This window comes from Emydura macquarii, unplaced genomic scaffold (assembly GCF_026122565.2).
Source record: "Emydura macquarii macquarii isolate MOO-44397 ecotype Brisbane River unplaced genomic scaffold, CSIRO-AGI_Emac_v2 contig_2676, whole genome shotgun sequence".
Taxonomy (NCBI): Eukaryota; Metazoa; Chordata; order Testudines; family Chelidae; genus Emydura; species Emydura macquarii.
The window spans coordinates 26951574-26974876 of NW_027132813.1; the positions used below are offsets into that span (position 1 = coordinate 26951574).

At 39.6% G+C, this 23303-nt stretch overlaps 1 protein-coding gene across 1 annotated transcript in view; it reads left to right on the forward strand.

The window, feature by feature from the left end:
- Positions 1 to 506: 506 nt before the first annotated feature.
- The window catches only part of SOCS5 (suppressor of cytokine signaling 5), a 40351-nt gene continuing 17554 nt past the window's right edge, over positions 507 to 23303 (forward strand). The window contains 1 exon segment of the mRNA XM_067565096.1: positions 507 to 661. The gene's annotated coding sequence lies outside the window, so the exon portion shown is untranslated.

Sequence of the window (23303 nt, forward strand, 5' to 3'; positions counted from 1 at the left end):
AGAGAGCTGGGCACCGAGTCCTGCACCAGACCCAATCTTATTTCAGTCTCCGGGCTGTTCTGGGCCGCACCCGCGGTTCCCCTAGGGGTGAAGTTGGCCATGCCCAGGAGCCAGGCTACTCCTCCCGGAAAGGCCCTGGCTGCCCTTTAATTCCTACCAGGCCTAGAACCAGGCCATGGAACATTCCAGCTAACGGTTTCCTCATTTAATTTTACCCCCACGTGATCAATCCCTTTCTCTGGGCTTATTGCCCGAATCCAAGATGGCCGCTGACGAGTCCACTCCAGGACTGGGCAATGTGCCCGAATCCAAGATGGCAGTCAACGGAGGCTGGCTGGAGCGGGTCTAGCGGGGCCCGTACGAACGCAGCGTTCCTATAGGCTGGATGTGGCCACGCCTCTTCACCTCCGCTGTTCCTATTGGCCCGATGAAGGTAAAAGTCCCCTGTGATTGGCTGCGGCGTTGTCACCCTCCCCCCCCTCCGTCCCTTTCCGCCCCACGGCCCGGGGAGCTATTTTCCATTCGGCAGGGGGTTCTGGCTGGGCTGCGCCGTTCTGCCAGGCAGCGGGAGCCGGGTGGGCCCGGCCGGAGCAGACGATGCTGGGGCCCCGGCAGGAGCCGGGACGGGGCTGAGATGCGCCGGCCCCGCTGCAGCTGAACGGTAGGTGTCTCGGGGCCGGGGCTGCCCGCGCTCAGGAGCTGGGCATCGGGGGGGCCTGTTCCGCCCCCCGCCGCCGCAGGGAGTCGTTCCCTTCCCCCGCTGCAGCGGGCCCCTGGCTCGCTCTGCCCGGCCTGGCGGAGGCCCTGTGCCCGCAAGGGGAGGAAGGTGAGGAGGAGGAGCAGCGGCGGCGGCGGCCGCCTCCCTTCCGACCGCCAGCCGTGAAAGCCCCGGGGAGCGGGGGGAGGAGGAGAAGAAGGCCTAGGGGCACAGGGGCTGGGGGGGGGGAGTGAAAGAGGAGAGGGTGTGCGGCGTACAGCGCCGAGTCCCTTCCTGCGCGGAGGTTGGAGGGGTTACTGCAGGGCAAGCCGCGCCCTGGGGTGCCCCCAGTTCGGCTTTGATGGGAAGGGTCCCTGGTTTGAAACGTCTGTTGGAGGAAGAGGGGCCTGCTGGAAAATGTTATAGTCTAGAGGCTGGCCACTTTTCCAGGGGTGGGGAAACTCGTCTCTTGATGTTAACTTTCAAATTAAGCCCCAAACTCAGTCAAACAAGGAGGGTATATGTCAAGTTTTAAGGGTCTTGGCAAAAAGAGAATACTGACTTTCTAAATACCATATTGTTAGATTCTGATCATTCAGAAATTAACACACTTCATTGATAGTATTTAGAAATTTTATATACACGTGTTTGTGTGTAATAATATATACATGTATATTACTTTGCAAAATTGTAACTAAAACGTCTGATACATTCAATCTACTTACTTGAATATTGATAATGAAAAAATATAATTTACTTACCAACAAGGTATGTGGATGAGAGATACTTTGAAAGGCTAATTTATGTGTGCATAACACAAAATTGTGACTACTTTCTTAGAATTATAGAGGTAATAAATAGTTCTATTTCTGCTGTCATAAGCTTTGTAATTTAATACTTGCACTGAACCACAATAGCTTACTTCTGTGGTGTACACTGGTATCTGTGATCATGTTTATATCAGAATTTTGTGTTTCATCTGATCGTTTATATATATTCATACCATGTAACAGTCAAGGTGTGGGCATCATCATTCATTTAACTGCAGAAGGCTGCTCTTTTCATATAATCTGTCCATGGCTCACTGAGTTTTTTACATTGTTTTATGTCATATGTAGCTTTTGAAGGAAATTGTAAACCTACAGATTCAGTAACTGTTTTAATGGTAGACTAGTTGAACAGAAAGTAACTGATAGTTACCTTGTATTTTATATAACTTCATTTTCAATATAAATAAATAAGATCTTGAAAAATTGCACAGAAGATTATTGGGTCTCATTTACGTTGATCTGTGAGAGCCAGAAGAATAGTGAGCTAGGGATGTGCTCTGAATAGTGACATGAGATGTGAAAATCCTGCAAGCTTTTTCATGACCTTTGAATGTAATACATAAGGCTAAAAACAATGGCTATTTTCTATTTTTGAAGTTTAGAATACCTCAAAGCCATAAAATGTATGTAAATATTCTGTACTGTTCTTGACTTAGTATTGAATCATGGTTAAAGATAGCCTTTATTAATTTCTTCTTTAAAGATGGCATTTTTAATTTAAACTGCATGAGACAAGTTTAACTACATTTCAAGGCACTTCTTTCTGTATGTCTGACATTCACCTTGTAAGACCTACAGTTACATGTAGTACAGTATTCACTAGATTGTTAGCATTTGAAATACACCATTTACAATAGTGTGATTCCAGTTGACTGATTGATGGTTGGTGTGGTTTTTAAAAAACCATCAGTGGGAACTCTTCTGTCTATGTACAAAGATGCTTCAATTTTTTTTCACATGTTAGGAAAGCAGTGATTCAAATATCAGTATTTAATTGTTCATTTAAATGCTCAAAAATACACTTGGGACCTGAACCTGGAATGAAATCTGCATGGGCATGAGAATCCACTAGCATGTCATTTCAGGGCCTTAATGTAGGTTATACCATCCCCTAAAAAACCCTGAATTTTTTTTTGTTTTATAGCAAGAAGTTCCATAGAACGATACTATTGTGCACACTTGCCTTTTGTGTAAAATTATTTACAGTCAAGTATAAGGAACTTGCATCAAGATATAGCACTTAATCAAGCAGAAGAGCTTTCTGGGTCTTTGCTTTCTCCTTGCAATATGTGTGCATACAACATTGCTCTTGTAGTTTACAGCCATCAACATTTCTGAGTCAAACAACTTTTTTTTTTTTTTTTTTTTGGAAGGAGGAGGGAATATCCTTTAATAAGTCAGCAGTTGGAAGGGATGTTAGGGATGTGTTACCAAACAGTGGCCATACAGTAAATCATATCTACAGAATGCAATCAGTCTTTTCCAGTTGGGAGAGACTCCCAGGTTCTTGCTCGAATTTGACTTCTAGCATATTTTACAATGCATCAAGATAACGATGTTTTAATTTTGTTTGAAGGCCCATGGAAAGAGATGGTCCCTAAAGTGTGGCTCATCTGATCTCCTGAGATAGTGAATTGTGCAGATGAGGGCTTTCCACTGAGAATGTCCTAATCTCCTCATTTTGAGCCTGAATTCTTCCAGTTGTAGCATTCACATTCAAGCTAGGTCTAAACTAACAAGTTAAGTTGACCCATATACATTGCTCAGCGGTGTGAAAATCACAAGCTGACCTAACCTCTGGTGTAGACCGCGCTAGAGTCCATGGAAAAATTCTTCTGTCAACCTAACTACCACCTCTTTAGGAAGTGAATTAACTGCAGTGACAGGAAAACCCTTCTGGTTCCTGTAATGAACAATTACACTATGTGCTATAGAGGGGCACCTGCAGTGTTGCAGCTGTAGTGGTTTAAGGGTAGATATAGCCTGAGTAAAGTTGTCACAATGGTGCAAAGAGAGACCACCTCCAGGCTAACTAGGCCCTAGCCCATTCAGGCGTTTATAGATAAACATCAGGCCACTGAAATGAACCCAGAATTTCAGTGGTAGCTTATGTGGGTCTTGAAGCAATGGTCTAATGGGCTTTTTGATCTCCTCATAGGCTGGAAGGTAGAGTGTTGGATGTCAGTCTGTAGTTTCTGGATGCCCTCTGTGTCAGTCCAAAGCCAAGTGCAAAGAATAGAAAACCAGAATGGTCCTGGGATTTAACAGACTGAGCTGCTGAAATTCTGTGACTTTTGGCAAATTATACTCACAATGTTCCGGAAAACTGAATTTAAAAAAAAAAAAAGGATTTCCCTGAAAACTACCTAATTCTGCTGACTTTTGTTGGTCAAATATGTCTCATGTTTTCAATTTAACATCTGTGATGGCAACCTTTTTGGAGACATCCGTTATGCTATTCTAAATTCTTGCTCACTCTAGGTGCCCAAGAGATGTTGATTTGGGGATAGAAACTTAATAGACACAATTTTACCATAAATAGAAATATTTAAATCACTACTTAATGTTACAGTAGTGCCTGGTGGGCCCCACTCATATTGGGCACTGCTCAGATACTTAGAAGGCATGGCTCCTGACCCATAGGGCTTACAGTTTATGAAAACAAGTTATATGAGTTAACAACAAAATTTAGGTTGATTGAAATGAAAGGGTAATGGGAGTTGCATACCAGTGTTAATTAGCAGAACGTGGCTCAAAGTTTCAGCCATACATCTTTTGTTTAGAAACTTTGACAAGTCTGTAAACTTAATCCTCAGCTTGCTCAGTTTTGTGCTTGGATATTGCAGCACTACACAATAGCAATAGCATTTTTGGATGAAATGACTAGTTATCTTTCTAAAAGTAGCTGTAATATCACTTTGTATTGTCAGTAATGCTGCGTAGAAGTTTAAAATGAGTATAGCTTGCAAAAATTACCAGAAATAAGTAAATGCTTCACAGAATTAAGCTTTTAGTAGCCTCTGGCTAATGAAGTTTTGATTAAGTGCCAGAAGTGACTAATGCTTTAAAAGCCTGATTATACCACCCTTATGCTGAGCAAGTCTTTAACATCACAAGTAGTTCCACTGAAATGTACTGAAATCCATGAAACTTCTTATAAGATGGTGCTCAACATAAGACTGGCCACAGTCAGGCTCTAATCAAGCATGTTAAAACATAAATACTAAGCTTTTTTCCACTTAAATGTAGGACCTAGGCTTAATGTAGGCCCTTCCCCCTGTCTTCCAAGCAGAGGATGTCTGTGTGTGTCTCTCACACAGACAGATGCTACTAACATGCCTTGGAAATGGATTAATTCAAAATTAGAAAAAACTAGAGATTCTGAAGTTCTAATCTGGATAGATATTTGATGCTCTACACTCACTCTATTTTGGAATTTTTTCATGGGCATTGGTCTAAATGTCTTTAATCAAGATTTGGTTTCAGAATTACAGTAGCAATTTAACCTGTTGGCATATCTGGTAGCGTACAATTGCTTGTCATGGGTTCATACACATGACAACACTGGAAGACTGTTCCAGTCTCTGGAGGGTTACAGGCATTAATGGCTACAAGCATAGCTAAGAAAAGCTGATGGGGGAGGAAGAAACCATTCCCTATGTGCAAGTTCCTGTATAACTGTACATTATGGGTATTTTTCACCTTCCTATGAAACACTGGTACTTCTCGTTCTTGGAGATGGGCTGTAGATGAGCATTAATCTAACTTGGTACAGCTGTTCCTGTGTTGCTTTTCACTATGAATAGTCCATAGTGATACAATGAATGAGATCAGAAAAATAAACAGTTTATTTGGCGTTTATGTAAGGTTCATATTTTATGTATTCTCGTCAAAAGACTAGGAAAATGAGGATGATGGTAGTTACTGTGAAAGATGCAGTCCTGTTAACAAGAGGAAAAGCTGTAACCTTGCTAACAACAGTGGTGCAGCTCTGCCACTTTAGCGCTTCGGTATAGATGCTATCTTTGTTGTCAGCACAGGTAATCCACCTCTTTGAGAGGCAGTAGCTAGGTCGATGGAATAATTCTTCCATCAATTTGGCGCTGTCTACTTGTGGACTTAGATCAGCTTAACTATGTCTCTTGGGTGTGGATTTTTACACCCCTGAGCAACGTAGCTGAGTCGACCTAATTTTCTAGTGTAGACCAGCCCATACGCAAATGTATTTATCATCTTTTTTTCCATTTCATTAATAAACCAATGATTACTATTTTTATATGATTTCTGCAGGTAGTGGAGACCAGTTTCAAATGTACAAGTTCTATTTTTTCACTGGAAAGCTACGAGTCACTTAAGTTCATATGTCTAATAAGTAATTTTAGAGAATGATCAAAATAACTCTTGACACAGAGCTTGGTCAGAAACTCCTAAAAAGCCTTGATTAATGTACTAAGATGAATAATTTTCACAAATTCCTATTTAATATCTGAGTTGTCATAGAGCAGTATGATTAATGTAAGCTTATTCTCTCTCCCCTTCCTCCCTGGGCCCTCCCTGGTCCTATGCTTGGTGTCTCAGTCTCTAAAGGAAGGATGACTTATTACTTAGAATTACTGTTGTAGTAGTGCCTAGAGGCCTCAACTAGACCATGTATTCTATTGTGCTAGGCACTTTGCAGACATATAATTTGAAGCACATCCTTTCTAAATATTTAAAATGATATTGGTGTGCACTGATTGTTCTCAAAGACTAGTTATCTATGGTTCCCTCTCAAACTGAGCCTGTATCAAGTAAGATCCTGAAGAGGTCTGTCCTGCATCTGATACTGTTCCAAGTTTTCATTAATGATGTGCATGATGGAGTGGAGAGTGTACTTAAAAAATATTTGTAGGTGACACCAAGCTGGGAGAGGTGTAAACATTCTGGAGGACAGGATTAGAGTGAGCTGGATATATTGGATAATTGGTCTAAAATCAATACAATTTAATAAAAACATGTGCAAAGCTCCATACTTAAGTGGGAAAAATCAAATGCACAAATACAAAATGGGGAAATAACTGGCTAGACAGTAGTTCTGTGGAAAAGGATCTGGAGGTTGTAGTGGCTCACAAATTGAATGAGTCAACAGTATGATACAATACTCCTATTAGTACACCCCAGAATGACCTTTGGGTTGGGTTTTTTTTGCATGCAAGACTTGGGAGGTAATTGTCTCTCTCTGCTTGGCACTGGAGAGGCCTCAGCTGGAGTACTGTGTTCACCTCTTTCTTAATGTGTTGCCCAAATATGGATAAATTGCAGAGATCATAGGAGAGCAACAAAAACAAGAGGTTTGGAAAATATGACTTTGAGGAAAGGTTGAAAGAATTTGGCATATTTAATCAGTAGAAGGCTGACGTGGGACATAAGCCTTCAAAATGTGAAAGTTGTATAAAGAGGACAGTGATCAATTGTTCTCCATGTCTGTTGAAGGTAGGACAAGAGTTAATCATCTTAGCTTGCAGCAGGGGAGGTGTAGGTTGGATATTAGAAAAAGCTTGCTAACTATAAGAATAGTTAAGTGCTAGAACAGGTTGTCATGCTGGCTGGATAGGGGGAGGGCATTTATTATATCTTTTTTAACATCAATACATCAGAATCATAATTCATGGGAGATATGCCATATCAGGTACTGTTAGAAAGGCTATAATGTGCTAAGTAAGATGATGATGATTATGTTCATGTGTTGTGTGTAATGGAAGTTATGGATATGTTTGATTATAGCTTTATTTCAAATTGTGCTGTGTCTGGGCAACACCCCATTCAGGATGGCTGCAGCACTAGCCTGCTTAGTGGCCCATTAAGAAATTTACAGGTACAAGGGGCCCAGGGGGAGAAGTCAGGGATATACTTGATGAGTCACCAGGACTTACTCATGTGACTCTGAACTCCATCTTATTCCTGTAAATTTCCACAAGCAGCATGGTCAAGGCCAAAGGAGATAAAAGGCAGCTGCACCACATCAATTTTGTCTCCAGTCTTCAGCCTACCTCTGGATCAACTCATCTACAACTGAACTGAAGCTGTGAAACAAAGGACTGAGACCCATCCAGGTACTGGATGTACACCAGAAGGACTATACAAGCCTGCAAACTCCACAATTCTATTAGAAGCCTGATCATATATGAACTTTCTAATCAATTGTATGTATCTGATTGCTTTAATCCTTTAACATTTCTCTTATAGTTTCTTTCTTTCTTTTTATAATAAACCTTTAGTTTTAGTTACTAAAGGATTGGCTGGTAGCGTGGTATTTTGGGTAAGATCCAAACTTATATTGATCTGATACTGTGGCTGACCCTTTGGGGTCAGGAGAAACCTTTTTGGTAAAGAGCATAGAGTTTTAAATAACTGATCTCTTTACTGGACCTTGTAGTGGCTGATTGGGAGCCAGGGACTGGAATGCAGTAAAGGGGGTTGTGTATATTTTTATTTTGGCTTCTTGATAACCAGTGTGGGGAATCAGAAGCCCAGTTTGTGGCTGGTTGGGAAGTCTGACTTGAGTGTCACCCCCCAGTGCTGGGAGAATCTGCTCTTCTTTTACAGCCTGCCCTGATCTCTAGCATTTTCAGGTGGCTACCCTAGGCATGGACAGGTCACACAGGTTACCCAGGGAGATTGTGGAATCCTCCTCCTTGGAAGCTTTTAAGAACAGGTTAGCACCATTTCTGATAGATATTTGTCTGATATACTTAATCCTGCTTTAGCAGAGGGTGATAGACTAGATGACCTCTTGAGATTCCTCCCAGCCCTACATTTCTATGATTCTGTTTGCTCAAATGCATACTTCCGATTTGGTTTGGAAGTATATTCCTGTTGTGGTTTATAGATTTTTGTGGGGTGGGAAGCTTGCTTAGTTTTTTTGTGTGTGTGTGTGTGTGTGTGTGTGTGTGTGTGTGTGAGAGAGAGGGGGGGGGCAGTTAAGATATGGTGTTAGAAGTTGATGGGAGTTTTTATTTTCTGCTGGCATTACATTGACTAAGCTTTTCAAATAAGAACAATTGGATAAAGTTTTAAGGAGATCTATTTTAATAGAAGCAGCATTTTGACTTGTATACCTTTTCTGAAAAGGCACAATAGTAACGTCTCTAACAGTACCATGCTCCATTAGTAAATTTCAGACTAAGGTATTCTCCTGTTAAATTGAAAAATTAAAATTGTGAGTAGTTTAAAATCATTACTCTATGTAGAATTGCATCTTAAAACATCCAGCCTTCTGGTGAGATTTAAAGTATAAATAACTGAATATAGCCCTAAAGCTATCTCATTCTGTGGCTTCAGTTGTTGGGCAGCTTGCTTTAGCTTTTGAGCTATATCTTGTTAAAATGTTACATTTGAAGTTTTGGTAAATGCACACTATCCCTTCTGGAACTTACTCTTAATACTTGACAGCTCTATAAATTAATAGTGACAACTGCACATATCTTTCATCAACTAGTGGAGATGGAAAAAGAAATTATGCACACTAGTAAATATTTTACAAAACTGAATTTAATATTTGGTTTTTAAGGCTTAATGAATACACTAATGCATGAATCATTTAACATGCAGTTTAGTTTCAGGAAATATGAAGTGGCTCACTATGTTCATGGTTTATAAAATGATGTAGACTTTTGAAAACCTCAGTGAGAATGTATGTAGTGCCTGTTGATAGTATCTTTTGGCTGTGGGAGAGCTGGCTAAAACTCTCACATAGTCATGGTAGTATCAGGGTGGATAAAAATGGATGATTTTTAAAAAAAACTTTATTTAAATCATTTCTTTTTTAAAAATAAACCTATTTAAAATGAAATCTGAATTTAATAGAAAATACATTAAGGCCTAAATTTATTGTAATCTCTTAAAACATTTAAATAAAAAATATGATGAATCCATAAGCCTCTATCAAACTCTTTAAGTTAATTCCAGAGGGGTAGCCATGTTAGTCTGTATACAGCAAAAACGAGAGTTTTGTAGCACTTTAAAGACTAACAAATGTAATTTCTGCAGGCATAAGCTTTTGTGGGCTCTAACCCACTTCATCAGATGTAAGGAACAGAAATCAGATTGTGGGTGTGTGTGGGGTATAAGCAAAGTCCATTCAGTTAGAGTAGTTGATTAAGAGGTGAGAATGTGTGGTCCTAATCAATGGTTGTGAATAGGCCTCAACTACTCTAACTGAATGGACTTTGCATATACCAACTTCCCCATTGTTGTTCCTTAACCTGGGGGAGGGGGGTGTGAGTGTGAGTGAGTGATATATACCCCCAGTCTGATTTCTGTTCCTTACATCTGATGAAGTGGGTTACAGCCCACAAAAGCTTATGCCTGCAGAAATTAAACTTGTTAGTCTTTAAAGTGCTACAGAACTCTAATTTTTTCTTTAAGTTAGTGTTAGACTCTTTTTTATATATAGAAAACAGCCTTTAACTTTTGAGGTAAAACTTCATAAATATGGCACAGTACGTCAGCCTAAGTAACTTTGGGTATGTATACACTAGAAATGCTGCAGCTTTCTTCCATCACTGTAATAAATCCCTTTCTCTGAGAGGTAGTAGCGAGGTTGATGGAAAAATTCTTCCATCGACCTAGCAGTATCTACACGAGGGCTTAGATCAGCTTAATTATGTTGCACAAGATGTGAAATTTTCCACAGTCCTGAGAGGTGGGGTCAACTATATCAAAGAGACTATCTCATTTTCAAGAGACTGAAGCCTGTCTATGCTACAAAGTAAGGTTGACATAAGCTGCCTGGCACTGAGCTATGGATCTATGCTTAACTTTGTCTCTCACCAGTCTAAGCGCTATGAGACGGTGATGCAGTAACACCATCTCCCCGAATGGCATTGAGCCATGGCCTATATATTGAGCTTGATTTTGTGTAAGTGTAGAGACTTACCTATGTTGACCTAACAGTCCTTCAGCATCTGTCCCACAATGTCTGACACTGACTGCTCTGGTCTCAATTGTGAACTTTCACTGCTCAGAGGTCATGAAGACCAGAAGCACCCCCTTTAGAGCCCAGCAAACTTTTGAAATGCTGTTTCTTGATTGCCCAGCTTGGCAAGCACAGTTTGCAGTCTCCATTATATGCAGCTGACCGTGCTGGCTATATGCTCCAGATGTGCTCTGGCTTTGAGTAAACTGAAGATGTTGGATCGCCTTGGTCTCGGGGGTGGAGGGGAGGGGAGGGTAGAAGAGGCTGTGCAAAAACAATTATGGACCAGCTGTAGAAATGTGGAATTTGTGAGCAGATTGCACGGGGGATGCAAGAGAGGAGGTATGACACCGATAGCAGCAGTGCCACGTGAAAGCAAAGGAACTGTGTCAGGCAAGCAGTCAATCCTGTGCCAAGCCACAGACCTGCCGCTTTTATAAAGAGCAGCAAGCCGTACTTGGAGACCGCACCACTACCACACAGACCCCTGACCACTCAGTGCTCATATCTGAGGCCCAGATGTGGTGCTCCACCATCTAAAGGTGCTCTGTGAGCACACCAACAACCTTGAATGGGTTTTTACTACGTCCCCCACAGCAGTCTGTCCTCCACAAATTGTTGTGTTCTCGGGTGATGCAGTTCTGGAAATACCAGAGGCTCGTGCATTTTCAGGACAGTAGTGCAGAGCTATGCTGATTTCATGCTTCTGTCAGAGATGATGGACCAAGGGGGTAGGCTGCGTGGGTTTGTGGGATCTTTAAAAAAGGTGCAAGACATTATGGAATAGAGAAAGTTGCATGCTGGGAATTTGACAGGAACAGACCAAATGGCGAATGTTTGTATATGCTATACAGCTAAGCATTGAAGAAGAACTTGACAACTTCCAGTCACTTCTGCATGACTCGTTTCTGCCCTGCCATGCATTGCCATAGCTTCCCCAAAGACCGTGTGCTGGACAGTGGCAAGTTGCTTAAAGGGATAACTACCCTTGGTACACCACACTGTGCATTGATGCAAGCATTTCTGATGAGTGTGCACATTGCCGATGCAAGGAGCCAAGTGTGCCTGAGCGCGACATACTAATTGTGCGAGGCAAAGTATATAGTTTAGACATGGCCCTAGGCAAATAGGAACTTAAGCTCCAGTCACTTTTGCATAGGCATATGTGAAAATTTTCCCTGGCTGATCATAAATCAGTTTAATTCACTGGCTACAGTTAATCCCTCTGTTTAATAAGTCTCTTAGTTTTAAAGGTGAAACATGTTTTGATATTTATCCAAAACATTTAAGTTTTTGTTTTGTTTAATAAAAATATATTGTATATGCTGTTTAATGTTTGTTTAAATTCCAGTTACCATCCTATTGCAGCTTGACATAAGTCATGGCTAAAAAGTTCATTATTTAGTAAATAAGCAATAGATCATTCACCATTTTCTAGCATACTGAAAATGTATAATTAAGAATCTGAAAATATTAAGGTGTATAATTGTTTCAATAAATGTGTATAGTTATAGTGTACCCCTGTAAGTAGCAAAAAGATGTACCAAATTTGGTACAAGGCCTCTGTTCAGTTGTAAGTCAACCTGTCTTAAGGGTTATATCAGCCAAAGAGAATTCTGATTTCTTTAGAAAATAACTGCAATGCAAATGGATAAGTTGGTTGATGTTGATTTAAATCTAGGCTTTCCACTTGATTTAAATTTTCTTTTGTTAAATCAACCCACCCTGCATGCAGTTGAAATGTCCCTAAAGAGTTTCAAAATATTTCTTTTTTTAAACAAGATTGAATCTGCTATTTGAAGCTTAACCACATTTTGTTAGATGTGCAGACAAGAGGCTTCTCTGGATCCCCTGCTTTCCTGCCAGTACTTTTACTTAGCTGTGGTCATTAAACTGGTCTAACCCAAAGCTTGAACAACTGCAAAGCATTTTATTTTGGGGTCTAACTTTTGAAAGTCCAGCCTGAAGCTTCTGCTAGCTAAGAATAGGGCAGCTCTAAATTTAGCTTTGGAGGCCCTATGAAACTTCTTGTGTATATAATATGTATGGTACTTTAGCAACCAATTTGAGTATTCAGGTTATTCTTAATCAATACAGCTATGTGTGGTCTGATCCTGGCTTTCCTTCTGTCTATTACCTCGGTGTGTAACACTTTGCTAGCTGAGGGACTTGTACGGATATTCCCTTGCTTGTCTTGTTAGACCTAAATTCTTCTTCTGGCAGTCCTTCACCATGCCTTGAAGCTCATCACTTTTTTTACAGAGAGTTTCTTACCCTTTTTGAAGTTGGATGAAGGAGAACTGTCAGATATAACAGCAATATTCTAATACTACCTGGGAACAACTCAACAATATTCTGATACTACCTACTTTTGCAGGGAGTGACTTCTTATTACTTGTGGTTGTAATTATTTGTTTTATCTTTGGAAATGCACCCAAAGACTGCAATATATGCACATTTATAAATTGTCAAATATTTTAAGTACACAGGGCAGATTATATTAGTTGAGTTACAATTTTTTATAATCTTTAAATGTGCAGTTATATATAATTTTTTGTCCTTTGAAACAAATAGGAGCATAATTGCCAAACTGCACTTCTCCCCCCCACTTTATCATGGAAGCATTTTTACAGATAGATGCTATTAATCTTATTTTCATAATCCAGACAATTGATGAAGAGGGATATGAGTGAATGCTGTAATTTACATAGCTCCTTTGACGAGGGACTTTGATGTAAGATATGGTAAAGTTTGGGGTGGGTTTTTTTCCCCCAACTGGAAGCTAAGCAAGTGAATGATTGAGAAGCAAGTGTATGACTGTGGCCTTAATGGGTGCACAAGGAGGGACAGACCCTCATCAGGGATCTGTTTCCAGCAAGATTGTGTGAACTGACTCTGAGGGTGCTCTGTCTGTGGTAGGTAGGGCCTTGTATGTAGTGAGTTTGACTTAGCAGAGATGGTGGTTAACCCGTGTCAAGCCAAAAGGTCTGACCAGGTAGCCCTCTTTGATATTTTTCAGGAGTCAGCTGCATGCTGTTCTGTTGCTGCTGCCGGCCAGACTAAGACTACAGATTTCATAATCTTTCATACACTTAGTGAGGAGCTCCTGGAGAGGTACAGACAGTATCTCCTATCGCATATTTTACAGGACCTTGTACACCAGTTTCCACTCCTTCACTTTTGGGAGAGGGGTTTATGGAGGATGACTTAACTGGTGACTCAAAGTCCATCAGATCATTTGTAAAGCACCTGCCCTATTCCAATTTGAGCTCCTTGGATGAGTGTGTGGCTCCCCATAACAAACAATGATTGGTATAGTCCCTTCATGATGATGTGACTAATAGGTGGTCAGATGTCATATTTATACGTGTACCAAGAATGTATTCTGTATTGTCCTTGTAATGGAATGCACCCCTGTATTCACACCCTACACACTTAGAATAATCTTTGCATAAGGCAGGCCTTGTGAAATATCATTTGAAAATTCATATCTTGCAGATCAGTAGTATCATGGTAAAATGCACATAGCAACATTATTTGTAAAGTTATGAAAATAAGCTGAAATCATGAGTGAAGTGTGTTTTCCAGAGGAAATTGTGGAGTGGCTAAACCAGTTTCTCAAAGAAAAAGGGCAAGCTGATGGACTAGCCAGGTGTCAACAAAGCTGATGGGCCATCACCTATCAAATGGCCATTCTTTGGCAAGAAAGGGGGCAAGGGCAAAGACTTGCATCTTAGCGAAAAAACGGTATGAGATCTCCTTCCTCTACCAACTCCCCCCACCCCCTGTCTCTTGGGTCTCAGATGGAAATGCTTTTCAAAGAGGAACTGAAACTATAAAGCAGAGAGGCAGACATATCAAGAGATTCTCCGAGATGGGCAGGGAGACATTCTCCACGCCTGAGAAGACACAGAAAACAGCTATTGGACTCTCAAAGACAGACCTGAAAGTATGGTCAGTAATGCTGTTGAAAGCATGTGGTAGACTATAGTGGATGGAAAGCAAAATTTGATAGGCACTAAAAAGCATTTTATCTGTATTTTCTTGTAATCATTTCTGACTTTGCTTGTACTCATTTAAATCTATTAGACGGAAATCTTTGTAGTTAGTGTCTGGGTAACTATATTTGGGGTAACAAGCTAGAGTATATCCTTCCCATAAAGCAGGGATTCTCAAACGGGAAGGTTATTATGGGGGGTCGCAAGCAGTCAGCTCACATATGCTGGTAAGGGTGGCATGGCATGGGGGGAGGGCGTTTATCACAGCCCGAAATATTTTCAAATGCAGTCCCAGCAAAAAAAAAGTTTGAGAACTCCTGCCTTAAAGGAATAACAGACTTAATATGTTTGGACTGTTCAGGAGAGGGCTGGGCAATACATACATTTCTGGGGGGAAAATAAGGGACTAGGAGAGCTAGAGTGTAACCCAGGTGTGGTTGGCATGCTGCAGTTACTCAGACGCATCTGGGAATGACTTGCAGCCTGTTTGTAAGTGGCCCAGATGGGAGCTACCTCCAGCAAGCTATTGTAAGGCCCAAGATTGCATGGGGCAGGATGACACCGCATATCACTGGTCTGGATTGCATCTCAGTGTGTCATACCCCTTCTTTAAATTCGTCAGCCTGTATTGTTGCCTTGGGTGTTTGACTCTAGGGAAGTTAATGGAACTAGTGTTCAGAGAGACTTCAGAAATCATGGAAACTTTTTATCGCTTTAAGGTTGAGGTTATGTAGGGGTGGCAGGTCAGTCAGTAGTATCTCTCAAAATCCTGAGAGCTATAGCCCCGTTTGTGTCTACTAACTCAAATAGATATGGTATTCCTTTAGATTCAGAAGAGCTGGACTATTCTAGTTACAATTCTATACCTAATGCAGAGACTGATGTGTTCCAGAAGGGTAATCAATACCCAAACCTCTTCTGTTGTCTCTCTTCCTTGTGAGGTTAGAGAGCAGCCTCCTGTTTTCCCACAAGTTATTCCAACCTTTGTTTAATTGAAAGTATTATGGTTTCAAGATTAAGAAATCCTAATAATAATTGAGTTATGACCCTCCTTTAGTAATGTTTCTTGAGAAAAGGGCGAGTCACAGGCCTGACTGCACTGTATGCCAGTGGGTGTGTAGTGTTGGAGCAAGTGATGCATTATCCTCTACCAGAAATTAAATTCAGACGGTAAAGACACTTTCTAATATTGGCCTACATGAGTGTAGAGTAGAATTTAAGGAGTGGTGAGCTTTGGAGAAAATCTAGAATTTAAGATCTCTCCTTAGGTATTCAGGCTTAATGTTAAGTAACCCTTATTTTCAGATTTTTAGTTTTCTTTCCAGATAAATTTATTTTATTAGCCTTGTATGTTTACTCCCCTCGCCCCTTCATACAATGAGCCTCTCTGGGAGCTAGAATCCCTCATTGATTTTCTTATGGAAAAATACTCATTAACAAACTTTACTGTGTTGGAGATTTTAATGTCAGCTGAGTTCTAGGGACCAGGAAATTCTTAATCTTTCCACTGACTCAGTTAAAGGGACCTCTCCTTTAATTGTCCTTGGACAGTCTATGGACAGGGTGAGAAATACCCTCTGTTGTAAACTTTGTGTTCTTAAATAGTAGTTTGAGTGGAGGTGTTGAGTGGTGGAAGATGCAGTGATGAGGACTACTTTCATCAGTTAGAGCAAGATTTCAGTCCCAATTTTTAAGTTTTGTTTTTCTGGTTTTATAGTGGTCTTTAAACATGGTGGATTGAGATTAAATCATAGAAGATTAGGGTTGGAAGGGACCTCAGGAGGTCATCTAGTCCAACCCCCTGCTCAAAGCAGGACCAACCCCAACTAAATCATCCCAGCCAGGGCTTTGTCAAGCTGCACCTTAAAAACCACTACCCTCCTAGTGAAAAAGTTTTTCCTAATATCCAATTTAGACCTCCTCCACTGCAATTTGAGACTATTGCTCCTACTTCTGTCGTCTTCTGCCACTGAGAACAGCCTAGCTACATCCTCCTTGGACCCCCCCTTCAGGTAGTTAAAGGCTGCCAATAAATCCCCCCCCCCCCCATCCTTCTCTTCTGCAGGCTAAACAAGCCTAGTTCCTCAGCCTCCCCATGTAAATCATGTGCTCCAGCCCCCTAATCATTTATGTTGCCCTTCTCTGGAGTCTCTCCAACTTGTCCACATCCTTTTTGTAGTGGGGGGCCCAAAACTGGACACAATACTCCAAATGTGGCCTCACCAGTGCTGAATAGAGGGGAATAATCACTTCCCTCGATCTGCTGGCAGTGCTTCTACTAATGCAGCCCAATATGTCGTTAGCCTTCTGGGCAACTAGGGCATACTGTTGACTCATATTCAACTTCTTGTCCACTGTAATGCCCAGCTCCTTTCCTGCGGAACTGCTGCCTAACCAGTCTGTCCTCAGTCTGTAGCAGTGCATGGGATTCTTCAATCCTAAGTGCAGAGCTTGCTTTGATTCCTATCACCAATTTTAATGAAATCATTGGGGTTTTTTTTGCATTTGAACTCTTATTTTCCTAAAGGAAGGTTGATTCATTGCTTGTTATGACGATTTAAAACATTGGTGTGCAACTACTAAATATAGCATTGATTCTTTTGCAAATGAAGTTGTACTAAAGCCGCATAACTGCTTCAATGTGTTCAGATGAACTTAATTTTTTTTACATTGTTTTGGTAAATAATGGTGAATAATTCATTTATCTACTTGTGACTTGTCAAAGCTGCATTTGACTGAAATTTAATGCTCAAACAGCATTTTAAAACTTCATTAGTTAAATAAAATAACCTTAAATGTGTTAGATTGGATACATAAGGAAAATACATTTATCAATATGTTTTGGATTTAAAACTGATTTATTAAGAAAAGGCTTCCTTTGCTGTAGTTAGTGAATTGAACTGATTGTTTCTGGTCACAATGTGTGTCAATTTTACAGCTACTCGCATTCCTCTGTTGTTTCAGATCAATTTGGAATAGGGGAAACAAGCTTTCTTGTTTTTTCAACTCCCAGTTGCTTTCTCAACTGTGAATTAATTTAGTCATTGAACTGAACTAGCTGAACAAACTGAAATGAAGAAAATAATCTGTCTGCACCTGCAGAAGTGGCTAGTGCAGTTAAAAGAAGGGTTGGCACTTAACAGACTCTGGCTCCAGGTGCATAGCCAGTGACTTCTTCCAGTTGAGTGGTTTGATTTACTGCTTGAATGTTACTTCTTATCTAAAAGATTTCAACAGATTCTAGTAAATGTAGGCCTTAACACATTTGAAATTATGACCACCTAACTTTAAATTAGAGTTTTTTGTGTGATATAGATATATTAATTAAATCAAACTCTCTTTTACACCAGACAGTGATGGTCAGTCCCTTCAGCTGAACTTTTTGTTTGCTGGCACCTCTCTCCGGGGGGCGGGATCCATAGGTTCAGGCATACAGTGTTCCTTCCCTGAACCTGAAGCTGTAAATTCAAGGCAAATAAATGGAATCCCTCAGCCAAGTTTAAAATTAAAGAGAAACTTGCAATTAATGACCTGTTAGTCTTGAAGAACCAATCCTGGACATTAAGGATGCATTACAGATCCATATAGTATGTACTGGTGTGTGGTTTTTTGTTTTTGTTTTTTTAATTCCAGGATGACTTGGCTACTGATAAAGATATTTCCTCATCCTTCCCTTCCCCCCAAAAATAAAAGAATCTGGTCTGATTGTTTTGGTTATAACATTTTGGATTATGGCAAAGGTCGTTAGATATAGCCATGTTTTACAAGGAAATTAGTTGTTTTTGAAAGGAAGATCAAACAAATTGATGATCAACTTTCTTATTTAACAGAGCGCCCCTGAGAAGGAATTTGAACTTGCTGCTGCTTGGGGGGGGAAACCCTTTTATTTTGGAAGTTGGTAGTAATGGACAAAGGTAAGGTTATTGTAGATAATGAAGTTCTTACCCCAAATACTCATGGCCGAGAGACTTTTTTCTGCCCTCTATAATATCATAACCATCAATATACTTGTATGGAGTGTTCTGATAGACTTTTACCTGTTGTGCTCGTCCCTAATGGACAGTGGCCATTCTGGATGTTAAAACTTTAATAAATCAACAACTTGAAAGCTTCTGGTGAAGACTTTATCCTGAATTATTTAACTAAGGTTCTTTATGGCTCTCTGTTTTTCGACAATACAGTCAGTGTGTTTGGAAGGGAGATATATTGGCATTGAGAGGAGTAACTGTTTATGCACTTGAAGTTTTGGCCACATTGAAGACTTACCACACTATGTACTATCTTGTAACTTTTTTTTTTTTTTCTTTAAAAAGAAATAGTGGCTGTCTCCACTTTTGACCTCAGCAGCCTTTTGCCTCACTGGCTTAAAAATTAGAATATTTGTTATGTAGTCATAATATTTTGCTTATACAGGCCATTACCTGGTTTGCCTGGGTAGGGGCAAAAATAAGAAAAGAATTGTGAAATTAATTTTCTTCAATTTTAATAAGTTGATCCATTTCTTAACTTCTGAGACTAGAACTACAAAAAATGAAAATTATAAATTGAGTTTAGAAGGGTTGACTCTATTGATCTCTTATTGCGATGGTTTTAAAACTTGTACTTAATTTGAATGTTATGGTTCGTTACTAGTGTGCTATATTAGGAGATCATATTCCATATATATAATCCAGGAAGCTAGCTGTCATTCAGAGCCTCTGTTCTCTCTTGGTCTATAAAAGGAAAAAAGTTCTAGGATCACCAAGCTATATAATTGGCATACATTGAATTACATCCTGAAATTTCCTGAGGGAGAATATCTGATGACACTTTCTGTATTTTCACAAGATAAAAATGAAGGAATCCCAAAAGTTTATTTTGCGTCAGCCTTGAGTAACCCAAATGAGCAAGGAACATCTGAAATATACAGATAAAGGGTTGAAAAAAGTGTCAGTACACAAGGAAATAAAACAATTGTACTGTATTTTATGATTTGTTCAGCAGCAATATTACAAAATCAGTTACAACTGTATTGAACTTTGAATATTAAATCTTATTTGTTTTGGCACAGTCAGGATATGCACAAAAATACTTTCTTGCTTTTTAGTAATGCAATACAATTCTAGGAAGGGATCACTTAATATCTTTAACTTGTTCATGTTAGTGGTAAACTTTCACTTTATTTTTGACATTTTCTTGTGTACTTAATGCTAGAATCTTTTGGGTTTTTTTGATAGTTATCGAGCAATGGGGGGGAAAAAGTTAACCTTGATTTAGAAAGCTACGTGATGCACAAATAAAGAACCAGATTTAAAAAGATTTAAACCCATGTTTCTAACTGGTGATGTAAATCACTTTGATTTAAATAGAGAATCTCATGAATGTCTGTCTCTTTTGTTCTGTTGGTCACTGAATCACCTCACTTTCTACAGTTAAGTTATAGCTTGCTACTGCAATTTTATTTTGGCTGACTTGATCAGAGTCAATAATTCAATTTCAGTTCTTGTTTCCAGCAAGGTTGTTTTTCCAGCAGTCTTATCTCCTCACAGATCTTTTTCAATGGATCTGTGATGTTAAATTGCATCCTTCAGAGAAAATTTTCTGCCAAAGTCAAATGTAGGTGTATATGCTGGTAATGTTTTCCCAAAGCTGTAAATATTATCTAGAACAATAAGTAAGCTAGTAATGTTTTATTTTTGTTTTTAAATGTTATGATTTAGTTCTTGTGCCAGCAGCAATTTGTTGGAAACTTAGTTTGTATTTTTGAGGGTACAGATAATGTTGAATTCCAGCAAGAAAATGCAGACTGCCTCAATATCTCAGGTCATCAATGAGTTTCTTTAAAAGTATAACACTACATATTTCAAACTTAATTTAGTATCCTTCTCAATTTAGAATCCATAGTAGTAAGTGATAGTAAAAAGATTAATTAGATTATCTACTTCATCTCTGCTAATGCATTCTGTACAGTACATTTTCTAGTGTGCTATCTACTTACATCTAAATTATAAGGGTCTTCCTGAGAGAGTATATTCTGCTCTGTTATAGTGGGGTGGATTAATTTAAAACCAAGTGATTTACATTGGTTTAAATTATATTGTTTTTTATTTGTGCATTAGGTAGCTTTCTAAATCAAGGTTGACTTTTTTTCATTGATAACTATTAAAACATTGATTTGCAACTAAATATAACCCTCACACTACCTTTGGTATTACTACTTGCTAACAAGGAGGATATGCTCTAGTTGGGCTTGATGGAATTTGACTCCAATTTTTTATAATTTTGACCAATAATATATATTTTTTAATTTTAAACATTTTTCTTATTTTTATCAACTTAAATTTCACAATTTACACACAGTTGTGGTGGAGGTCAGACAAGAAGTATTTGACAGTGGATGCTGAGATTCAAAAAGTCAAAGCTTTATCACCGTTAACACAAATTGTCAACATTACATGTCAAAATATACAAAGTAAATTCTCTTAAATCAAACTGAGTTCCCAAGTAGCACTTTTCCTTCTTCACCTATCTGTAAACTTCAACTTATCACAAATGGAAATGTTTTCTGTTGATTTGAGTGTGCATAGTGAAACTGATTTTACCAATTAAAAACCTACTCCTTACTGTCTATGGCTAGGCTTGGCAGATTTTTTTATTTTTAATTTTTAACTATTTTAACTTTTACAGTTGAGGGAAATGAAAAGGGTATTGGGGTCAGGATAGCACTTACAACAGGCCTACAGGGGGTTCCTTGTCCTGTCAGTGAGACATCTGGGGCTCCCTCCTTGGCCATGGGGCCCAAGACACTGGGTGATGGTGTGGGGGAAGCTGTGGTCCTGGCTTGGTTGGAGCAGAGACTCCCCTGGACAAGACTGCAAGATGGAGGACAAGCCCCCGGTTACAGGGGGAGGCTACCCTGCTGTGAAACAGTTTCTGCCTGGGTTCAGCTCCCAAGCTCCTGGATGGTGAGGGAGTAAGCAGAGCCCTGACAGTGGAGCTGCAAAGGGTTCCCTGCATGGCCATGTGGCTGGTGACACCTGATCCCTGCAGACACAAGATGCAAAGGGAGGCTGCACTCCTGCTGATGGTTAATGATGGATATTTTTTGTATATTTCAGTGTGTCTGACATCAATGGATTTAAATTGAGACCTGCCAAGCCTAGCTATACTATAGATACATTTATTTAAGAGATTATATAGCTTAATTTACAGTTTAACCAGATTCCTGATTTTTACATTTAATATGTTAGAAAATGGTGAATGATTTTCTTATTTACTAGAGTAATTTTTTTACCCACGATTTGTGACCAGAACTATTTGGATGGAAATAGACTGTTTGCACAGTTTTAAATTGAATTCTTTTTTTTTTTTTTTTTAAATTAGTAAATAAAATTGACCTTAATTGTGCTGGATACAGAAGAACCTCTCCCCCTCCCCCCATTTAAAACTAAGTTAATTGAACTGATTGTTTATGGTCACCATGTTCTTCAAGATTTTAGAGCTAGCATGTCCTCTTCTCGTACCAAGGGTTTTTTTGGGTTCTTTTCATAGCTTGGAAGAGAAACAAATTTTCCTGCACTTTCAACTTCTAGTTGGCTTCTTAACTTTGAACAAACTCTAGTCATTGAACTCTTCTTCATTTCAGTTTATTCAGCTAGTAAATATTCTGTCTGCACCTGCAGAAGAGGCTACTGCCATGAGAAAATGATTTAGCACTTCCACAAACCAATTCCAGGTGCTCAGCCAGTGCCTTCCATCAATTCAGTGGTTGAACTTCCTTTAAAATTCAGTAGCAAACTTGTATTGCTTAGTATTTTTGTAGTTAAATGGTTAATATATTGTAACAATTTAGGCCTTAATGTAGGTTGTCCATTTCAAATTTAATTTTAAATAGTTCTTTTAAAAAATAAACCTATTTTTCTTAAAGAAATCTGATTTAAATAAAATCTGTTATTGTTATCATGGATTTTTATCCATCTTCGGTTATAAAACAGTTTCCCCTGTAAAGCTTCTGTTTTCATACATGCTTAATTCTGAAGCAATCACCTTTTTGACTGATATGTCTCATACTTAGCCTATACTTAAAGGAAATCTTTTAATAGAAAAGGTGAGCAATATACCTAGTCACTTTCCAGTTATGAGAGAATACTTACACCTTGTACGATAAAAATTATGTGCATATAGGGTTGAACAAAGCTGCTGAACTTTGGAACTTGGCAGGAACATAGTCTTTGGGCATGAGCCCTTGGTTTGGTTTTAAAGAATGCTAAGTCTAAACAAGTTGTGTTGAACATGTGAAAATTGGAAGCACACACAATAAGGCTATGTCTTCACTGACGGATTTGCTGCCGTCAGATCAACTTACCTGGATCGATTGTGGTCAGTGAAGACCTGCTCAGTTGATCCAGAAATCAGTATATTAAGACCACCTTCTCAAGTGCTGTAGCGCTGCGTCGATGGGAAAACGGTTCCCATGCGTGCAGTGCAGTGAAGACGGCGCACAGAACAGAAGCACAGAAGTTGACGGGAATTACGCACGTTTTTTGTGTAGCTTGCGTAACTCCGGTCAACTGCCATCAAATCTCTGAGGTAAGTCAAGACAAGCCCTAAGAAAAATTCCTGAAATATACTAATCATGTAGAGCCCTGCATGGATACACAAATGTGGATCTGCATCTGATCCGCATCCACCCCATCAACTTACCTCTGACTGCCATCTGTAGTCTGGGTCATATGCACCTGCACACACCTGCAGCTCTGGGGCCCCCAGTCAGCTGTTTGGGGGCCAGCCCCTCCAGGCAGCTGCCCAACAGCTGATCGGCATCTGGCAGGGGAGCCCCATTG